The sequence below is a fragment of the Pristiophorus japonicus genome, unplaced genomic scaffold (genome assembly GCF_044704955.1).
Source record: "Pristiophorus japonicus isolate sPriJap1 unplaced genomic scaffold, sPriJap1.hap1 HAP1_SCAFFOLD_453, whole genome shotgun sequence".
Classification (NCBI taxonomy): domain Eukaryota; kingdom Metazoa; phylum Chordata; class Chondrichthyes; family Pristiophoridae; genus Pristiophorus; species Pristiophorus japonicus.
Window position 1 is genome coordinate 462,885 of NW_027254356.1, and position 10,393 is coordinate 473,277.

A 10,393-nucleotide genomic window follows, 5' to 3' on the forward strand; every position below is an offset into this window, starting at 1 on the left:
CTCGCACTACCCAACTGCCCAAACTCCTCCTCCAACTAGCCTTTATAGGCCTCTCCGACCCCAGACTCGCACTGCCCAACTGTCCAAACTCCCCCTCCAACGGGCCTTTATAGGTATCTCCGATCCCGGCCTCGCACTGCCCAACTGCCCAAACTCCTCCTCCAACGGGCCATTATAGGCCTCTCCGATCCCGGACTCGCACTGCCCAACTGCCCAAACTCCTCCTCCAATGGGCCTTAATAGGCCTCTCCGATCCCGGACTAGCACTGCCCAACTGCCCAAACTCCTCCTCCAACGGGCCTTTATAGGCCTCTCCGATCCCGGACTGGCACTGCCCAACTGCCCTAACTCCTCCTCCGGCTAGCCTTTATAGGCCTCTCCGATCCCGGACTCGCACTGCACAAGTGCCCAAACTCCTCCTCCGACGGGACTTCATAGGCAACTCCAATCCCGGACTCGCACTACCCAACTGTCCAAACTCCTCCTCCGACTAGCCGTTATAGGCCTCTCCGATCCCGGACTCGCACTACCCAACTGCCCAAACTCCTCCTCCGAAGAGCCTTTATAGGCCTCTCCGATCCCGGACTCGCACTACCCAACTGCCCAAACTCCTCCTCCGAAGAGCCTTTATAGGCCTCTCCGATCCCGGACTTGCACTACCCAACTGCCCAAACTCCTCCTCCAACGGGCCTTGTGAGGCCTCTCCGATCCCGGACTCGCACTAACCAACTGCACAAACTTCTCCTCCAACGGGCCTTTATAGGCCTCTCCGATCCCGGACTCGCACTACCCAACTGCCCAAACTCCTCTTCCAACGGGCATTTATAGGCCTCTCCGATCCCGGACTCGCACTACCCAACTGCACAAACTCCTCCTCCGACTAGACTTTATAGGCCTCTCCGATCCCGGACTCGCACTACCCAACTGTCCAAACTCCTCCTCCGATGGGCCTTTATAGGCCACTCCGATCACGGACTCGCACTACCCAACTGTCCAAACTCCTCCTCCGACTAGACTTTATAGGCCTCTCCGATCCCGGACTCGCACTACCCAACTGTCCAAACTCCTCCTCCGATGGGCCTTTATAGGCCACTCCGATCACGGACTCGCACTACCCAACTGCCCAAACTCCTCCTCCAACGGGCCTTTATAGGCCTCCCCGATCCCGGACTCGCTCTACCCAACTGTCCAAACTCCTCCTCCAACGGGCCTTTATCGGCGTCTCCGATCCCGGACTCGCACTACCCAACTGTCCAAACTCCTCCTCCGACTAGCCTTTATAGGCCTCTCCGATCCAGGACTCGCACTGCCCAACTGCCCAAACTCCTCCTCCGACGGGCCTTTATCGGCCTCTCCGATCCCGGACTCGCTCTGCGCAACTGCCCAAACTCCTCCTCCAACGGGCCTTTAGTGGCCTCTCCGATCCCGGACTCGCACTGCCCAACTGCCCAAACTCCTCCTCCAACGGGCCTTTAGTGGCCTCTCTGATCCCGGACTCGCACTATCCAACTGCCCAAACTCTTCCTCCAACGGTCCTTTATGGGCCTCTCCGATCCCGGACTCGCACTACACAACTGCCCAAACTCCTCCTCCGACGAGCCTTTATTGGCCTCTACGATCCCGGACTCGCACCACCCAACTGCCCAAAATCCTCCTCCAACTAGCCTTTATAGGCCTCTCCGATCCCGGACTCGCACTGCCCAACTGCCCAAACTCCTCCTCCAACGGGCCTTTATAGGCCTCTCCGATCCCGGCCTCGCACTGCCCAACTGCCCAAACTCCTCCTCCAACAGGCCATTATAGGCCTCTCCGATCCCGGCCTCGCACTGCCCAACTGCCCAAACTCCTCCTCCAACGGGCCATTATAGGCCTCTCCGATCCCGGACTCGCACTGCCCAACTGCCCAAACTCCTCCTCCAATGGGCCTTTATAGGCCTCTCCGATCCCGGACTCGCACTGCCCAACTGCCCAAACTCCTCCTCCGACGGGCCTTTAAAGGCCTCTCCGATCCCGGACTCGCACTGCCCAACTGCCCAAACTCCTCCACCAACGGGCCATTATAGGCCTCTTCGATCCCGGCCTCGCTTTGCCCAACTGCCCAAACTCCTCCTCCAACAGGCCATTATAGGCCTCTCCGATCCCGGCCTCGCACTGCCCAACTGCCCAAACTCCTCCTCCAACGAGCCATTATAGGCCTCTCCGATCCCGGACTCGCACTGCCCAACTGCCCAAACTCCTCCTCCAATGGGCCTTTATAGGCCTCTCCGATCCCGGCCTCGCACTGCCCAACTGCCCAAACTCCTCCTCCGACGGGACTTCATAGGCAACTCCAATCCCGGACTCGCACTACCCAACTGTCCAAACTCCTCCTCCGACTAGCCGTTATAGGCCTCTCCGATCCCGGACTCGCACTACCCAACTGCCCAAACTCCTCCTCCGAAGAGCCTTTATAGGCCTCTCCGATCCCGGACTCGCACAACCCAACTGCCCAAACTCCTCCTCCAACGGGCCTTGAGAGGCCTCTCCGATCCCGGACTCACAGTACCCAACTGCACAAACTTCTCCTCCAACGGGCCTTTATAGGCCTCTCCGATCCCGGACTCGCACTGCCCAACTGCCCAAACTCCTCCTCCAACAGGCCATTATAGGCCTCTCCGATCCCGGCCTCGCACTGCCCAACTGCCCAAACTCCTCCTCCAACGGGCCATTATAGGCCTCTCCGATTCCGGACTCGCACTGCCCAACTGCCCAAACTCCTCCTCCAATGGGCCTTTATAGGCCTCTCCGATCCCGGACACGCACTGCCCAACTGCCCAAACTCCTCCTCCAACGGGCCTTTATAGGCCTCCCCGACCCCGGACTCGCACTACCCAACTGCCCAACCTCCTCCTCCAACTAGCCTTTATAGGCCTCTCCGATCCCGGACTCGCACTACCCAACTGACCAAACTCCTCCTCCGACGGGCCTTTAAAGGCCTCTCCGATCCCGGACTCGCACTGCCCAACTGCCCAAACTCCTCCTCCAACGGGCCATTATAGGCCTCTCCGATCCCGGACTCGCACTGCCCAACTGCCCAAACTCCTCCTCCAATGGGCCTTTATAGGCCTCTCCGATCCCGGACTCGCACTGCCCAACTGCCCAATCTCCTCCTCCAACGGGCCTTTATAGGCCTCCCCGACCCCGGACTCGCACTACCCTACTGCCCAACCTCCTCCTCCAACTAGCCTTTATAGGCCTCTCCGATCCCGGACTCGCACTACCCAACTGAACAAACTCCTCCTCCGACGGGCCTTTAAAGGCCTCTCCGATCCCGGACTCACACTGCCCAACTGCCCAAACTCCTCCTCCAACGGGCCTTTATAGGCCTCTTCGATCCCGGCCTCGCTTTGCCCAACTGCCCAAACTCCTCCTCCAACAGGCCATTATAGGCCTCTCCGATCCCGGCCTCGCACTGCCCAACTGCCCAAACTCCTCCTCCAACGAGCCATTATAGGCCTCTCCGATCCCGGACTCGCACTGCCCAACTGCCCAAACTCCTCCTCCAATGGGCCTTTATAGGCCTCTCCGATCCCGGCCTCGCACTGCCCAACTGCCCAAACTCCTCCTCCGACGGGACTTCATAGGCAACTCCAATCCCGGACTCGCACTACCCAACTGTCCAAACTCCTCCTCCGACTAGCCGTTATAGGCCTCTCCGATCCCGGACTCGCACTACCCAACTGCCCAAACTCCTCCTCCGAAGAGCCTTTATAGGCCTCTCCGATCCCGGACTCGCACTACCCAACTGCCCAAACTCCTCCTCCGAAGAGCCTTTATAGGCCTCTCCGATCCCGGACTCGCACAACCCAACTGCCCAAACTCCTCCTCCAACGGGCCTTGAGAGGCCTCTCCGATCCCGGACTCGCACTACCCAACTGCACAAACTTCTCCTCCAACGGGCCTTTATAGGCCTCTCCGATCCCGGACTCGCACTGCCCAACTGCCCAAACTCCTCCTCCAACAGGCCATTATAGGCCTCTCCGATCCCGGCCTCGCACTGCCCAACTGCCCAAACTCCTCCTCCAACGGGCCATTATAGGCCTCTCCGATTCCGGACTCGCACTGCCCAACTGCCCAAACTCCTCCTCCAATGGGCCTTTATAGGCCTCTCCGATCCCGGACACGCACTGCCAACTGCCCAAACTCCTCCTCCAACGGGCCTTTATAGGCCTCTCCGATCCCGGACTGGCACTGCCCAACTGCCCTAACTCCTCCTCCGGCTAGCCTTTATAGGCCTCTCCGATCCCGGACTCGCACTGCACAAGTGCCCAAACTCCTCCTCCGACGGGACTTCATAGGCAACTCCAATCCCGGACTCGCACTACCCAACTGTCCAAACTCCTCCTCCTCCTAGCCGTTATAGGCCTCTCCGATCCCGGACTCGCACTACCCAACTGCCCAAACTCCTCCTCCGAAGAGCCTTTATAGGCCTCTCCAATCCCGGACTCGCACTACCCAACTGCCCAAACTCCTCCTCCGAAGAGCCTTTATAGGCCTCTCCGATCCCGGACTTGCACTACCCAACTGCCCAAACTCCTCCTCCAACGGGCCTTGTGAGGCCTCTCCGATCCCGGACTCGCACTAACCAACTGCACAAACTTCTCCTCCAACGGGCCTTTATAGGCCTCTCCGATCCCGGACTCGCACTACCCAACTGCCCAAACTCCTCTTCCAACGGGCATTTATAGGCCTCTCCGATCCCGGACTCGCACTAACCAACTGCACAAACTTCTCCTCCAACGGGCCTTTATAGGCCTCTCCGATCCCGGACTCGCACTACCCAACTGTCCAAACTCCTCCTCCGATGGGCCTTTATAGGCCACTCCGATCACGGACTCGCACAACCCAACTGTCCAAACTCCTCCTCCGACTAGACTTTATAGGCCTCTCCGATCCCGGACTCGCACTACCCAACTGCCCAAACTCCTCCTCCGAAGAGCCTTTATAGGCCTCTCCGATCCCGGACTCGCACTACCCAACTGTCCAAACTTCTCCTCCAACGGGCCTTTATAGGCCTCTCCGATCCCGGACTCGCACTACCCAACTGCCCAAACTCCTCCTCCAACGGGCCTTTATAGGCCTCCCCGATCCCGGACTCGCTCTACCCAACTGTCCAAACTCCTCCTCCAACGGGCCTTTATCGGCGTCTCCGATCCCGGACTCGCACTACCCAACTGTCCAAACTCCTCCTCCGACTAGCCTTTATAGGCCTCTCCGATCCAGGACTCGCACTGCCCAACTGCCCAAACTCCTCCTCCGACGGGCCTTTATCGGCCTCTCCGATCCCGGACTCTCACTGCCCAACTGCCCAAACTCCTCCTCCAACGGGCCTTTAGTGGCCTCTCTGATCCCGGACTCGCACTATCCAACTGCCCAAACTCTTCCTCCAACGGTCCTTTATGGGCCTCTCCGATCCCGGACTCGCACTACCCAACTGTCCAAACTCCTCCTCCAACGAGCCTTTATAGGCCTCTCCGATCCCGGACTCGCACTGCCCAACTGCCCAAACTCCTTCTCCAACGGGCCTTTATAGGCGTCTCCGATCCCGGACTCACACTACCCAACTGCCCAAACTCCTCCTCCAACTAGCCTTTATAGGCCTCTCCGACCCCGGACTCGCACTGCCCAACTGTCCAAACTCCCCCTCCAACGGGCCTTTATAGGTCTCTCCGATCCCGGACTCGCACTGCCCAACTGCCCAAACTCCTCCTCCAACGGGCCATTATAGGCCTCTCCGATCCCGGACTCGCACTGCCCAACTACCCAAACTCCTCCTCCAATGGGCCTTTATAGGCCTCTCCGATCCCGGACTCGCACTGCCCTACTGCCCAAATTCCTCCTCCAACGGGCCTTTATAGGACTCTCCGATTCCGGACTCGCACTGCCCAACTGCCCAAACTCCTCCTCCAACTAGCCTTTATAGGCCTCTCCGATCCCGGACTCGCACTACCCAACTGCCCAAACTCCTCCTCTAACGGTGCTTTGTAGGCCTCTCCGATCCCGTACTCGCACTGAATAACTGCCCAAACTCCTCCTCCAACTTGCCTTTATAGGCCTCTCCGATCCCGGACTCGCACTACCCAACTGCCCAAACTGCTCCTCCGACGGGCCTTTATAGGCCTCTCCGATCCCGGACTCGCACTGCCCAACTGCCCAAACTCCTCCTCCAACTAGCCTTTATAGGCCTCTCCGATCCCGGACTCGCACTACACAACTGCCCAAACTGCTCCTACGACGGTCCTTTATAGGCCTATCCGATCCCGGACTCTCACTACCCAACTGCCCAAACTCCTCCTCCGACAGGACTGTATAGGCCTCACCGACCCCGGACTCGCACTGCCCAACTGTCCAAACTTCTCCTCCAACTAGCCTTTATAGGCCTCTACGATCCCGGACTCGCACTGCCCAACTGACCAAACTCCTCCTCCTACAGGCCTTCATAGGCCTCTCCGATCCCGGACTCGCACTGCCAACTGCCCAAACTCCTCCTCCAACGGGCCTTTATAGGCCTCTCCGAACCGGGACTTGCACTGCCCAACTGCCCTAACTCCTCCTCCGGCTAGCCTTTATAGGCCTCTCCGATCCCGGACTCGCACTACCCAACTGCCCAAACTCCTCCTCCAACGGGCCTTGTGAGGCCTCTCCGATCCCGGACTCGCACTACCCAACTGCACAAACTTCTCCTCCAACGGGCCTTTATAGGCCTCTCCGATCCCGGACTCGCACTACCCAACTGCCCAAACTCCTCTTCCAACGGGCATTTATAGGCCTCTCCGATCCCGGACTCGCACTACCCAACTGCACAAACTCCTCCTCCGACTAGCCTTTATAGGCCTCTCCGATCCCGGACTCGCACTACCCAACTGTCCAAACTCCTCCTCCGATGGGCCTTTATAGGCCTCTCCGATCCCGGACTCGCACTACCCAACTGCCCAAACTCCTCCTCCGAAGAGCCTTTATAGGCCTCTCCGATCCCGGACTCGCACTACCCAACTGTCCAAACTACTCCTCCAACGGGCCTTTATAGGCCTCTCCGATCCCGGACTCGCACTACCCAACTGCCCAAACTCCTCCTCCAACGGGCCTTTATAGGCCTCCCCGATCCCGGACTCGCTCTACCCAACTGTCCAAACTCCTCCTCCAACGGGCCTTTATCGGCGTCTCCGATCCCGGACTCGCACTACCCAACTGTCCAAACTCCTCCTCCGACTAGCCTTTATAGGCCTCTCCGATCCAGGACTCGCACTGCCCAACTGCCCAAACTCCTCCTCCGACGGGCCTTTATCGGCCTCTCCGATCCCGGACTCGCTCTGCGCAACTGCCCAAACTCCTCCTCCAACGGGCCTTTAGTGGCCTCTCCGATCCCGGACTCGCACTGCCCAACTGCCCAAACTCCTCCTCCAACGGGCCTTTAGTGGCCTCTCTGATCCCGGACTCGCACTATCCAACTGCCCAAACTCTTCCTCCAACGGTCCTTTATGGGCCTCTCCGATCCCGGACTCGCACTACCCAACTGTCCAAACTCCTCCTCCAACGGGCCTTTATAGGCCTCTCAGATCCCGGACTCGCACTGCCCAACTGCCCAAACTCCTTCTCCAACGGGCCTTTATAGGCGTCTCCGATCCCGGACTCGCACTACCCAACTGCCCAAACTCCTCCTCCAACTAGCCTTTATAGGCCTCTCCGACCCCGGACTCGCACTGCCCAACTGTCCAAACTCCCCCTCCAACGGGCCTTTATAGGTATCTCCGATCCCGGCCTCGCACTGCCCAACTGCCCAAACTCCTCCTCCAACGGGCCATTATAGGCCTCTCCGATCCCGGACTCGCACTGCCCAACTGCCCAAACTCCTCCTCCAATGGGCCTTTATAGGCCTCTCCGATCCCGGACTAGCACTGCCCAACTGCCCAAACTCCTCCTCCAACGGGCCTTTATAGGACTCTCCGATTCCGGACTCGCACTGCCCAACTGCCCAAACTCCTCCTCCAACTAGCCTTTATAGGCCTCTCCGATCCCGGACTCGCACTACCCAACTGCCCAAACTCCTCCTCCAACGGTGCTTTGTAGGCCTCTCCGATCCCGTACTCGCACTGCCCAACTGCCAAAACTCCTCCTCCAACTTGCCTTTATAGGCCTCTCCGATCCCGGACTCGCACTACCCAACTGCCCAAACTGCTCCTCCGACGGGCCTTTATAGGCCTCTCCGATCCCGGACTCGCACTGCCCATCTGCCCAAACTCCTTCTCCAACGGGCCTTTATAGGCGTCTCCGATCCCGGACTCGCACTACCCAACTGCCCAAACTCCTCCTCCAACTAGCCTTTATAGGCCTCTCCGACCCCGGACTCGCACTGCCCAACTGTCCAAACTCCCCCTCCAACGGGCCATTATAGGTATCTCCGATCCCGGCCTCGCACTGCCCAACTGCCCAAACTCCTCCTCCAACGGGCCATTATAGGCCTCTCCGATCCCGGACTCGCACTGCCCAACTGCCCAAACTCCTCCTCCAATGGGCCTTTATAGGCCTCTCCGATCCCGGACTAGCACTGCCCAACTGCCCAAACTCCTCCTCCAACGGGCCTTTATAGGACTCTCCGATTCCGGACTCGCACTGCCCAACTGCCCAAACTCCTCCTCCAACTAGCCTTTATAGGCCTCTCCGATCCCGGACTCGCACTAGCCAACTGCCCAAACTCCTCCTCCAACGGTGCTTTGTAGGCCTCTCCGATCCCGTACTCGCACTGCCCAACTGCCCAAACTCGTCCTCCAACTTGCCTTTATAGGCCTCTCCGATCCCGGACTCGCACTACCCAACTGCCCAAACTGCTCCTCCGACGGGCCTTTATAGGCCTTTCCGATCCCGGACTCGCACTGCCAACTGCCCAAACTCCTCCTCCAACGGGCCTTTATAGGCCTCTCCGAACCGGGACTTGCACTGCCCAACTGCCCTAACTCCTCCTCCGGCTAGCCTTTATAGGCCTCTCCGATCCCGGACTCGCACTACCCAACTGCCCAAACTCCTCCTCCAACGGGCCTTGTGAGGCCTCTCCGATCCCGGACTCGCACTACCCAACTGCACAAACTTCTCCTCCAACGGGCCTTTATAGTCCTCTCCGATCCCGGACTCGCACTACCCAACTGCCCAAACTCCTCTTCCAACGGGCATTTATAGGCCTCTCCGATCCCGGACTCGCACTACCCAACTGCACAAACTCCTCCTCCGACTAGCCTTTATAGGCCTCTCCGATCCCGGACTCGCACTACCCAACTGTCCAAACTCCTCCTCCGATGGGCCTTTATAGGCCACTCCGATCACGGACTCGCACTACCCAACTGTCCAAACTCCTCCTCCGACTAGACTTTATAGGCCTCTCCGATCCCGGACTCGCACTACCCAACTGCCCAAACTCCTCCTCCGAAGAGCCTTTATAGGCCTCTCCGATCCCGGACTCGCACTACCCAACTGTCCAAACTACTCCTCCAACGGGCCTTTATAGGCCTCTCCGATCCCGGACTCGCACTACCCAACTGCCCAAACTCCTCCTCCAACGGGCCTTTATAGGCCTCCCCGATCCCGGACTCGCTCTACCCAACTGTCCAAACTCCTCCTCCAACGGGCCTTTATCGGCGTCTCCGATCCCGGACTCGCACTACCCAACTGTCCAAACTCCTCCTCCGACTAGCCTTTATAGGCCTCTCCGATCCAGGACTCGCACTGCCCAACTGCCCAAACTCCTCCTCCGACGGGCCTTTATCGGCCTCTCCGATCCCGGACTCGCTCTGCGCAACTGCCCAAACTCCTCCTCCAACGGGCCTTTAGTGGCCTCTCCGATCCCGGACTCGCACTGCCCAACTGCCCAAACTCCTCCTCCAACGGGCCTTTAGTGGCCTCTCTGATCCCGGACTCGCACTATCCAACTGCCCAAACTCTTCCTCCAACGGTCCTTTATGGGCCTCTCCGATCCCGGACTCGCACTACCCAACTGTCCAAACTCCTCCTCCAACGGGCCTTTATAGGCCTCTCAGATCCCGGACTCGCACTGCCCAACTGCCCAAACTCCTTCTCCAACGGGCCTTTATAGGCGTCTCCGATCCCGGACTCACACTACCCAACTGCCCAAACTCCTCCTCCAACTAGCCTTTATAGGCCTCTCCGACCCCGGACTCGCACTACCCAACTGTCCAAACTCCTCCTCCGATGGGCCTTTATAGGCCACTCCGATCACGGACTCGCACTACCCAACTGTCCAAACTCCTCCTCCGACTAGACTTTATAGGCCTCTCCGATCCCGGACTCGCACTACCCAACTGCCCAAACTCCTCCTCCGAAGAGCCTTTATAGGCCTCTCCGATCC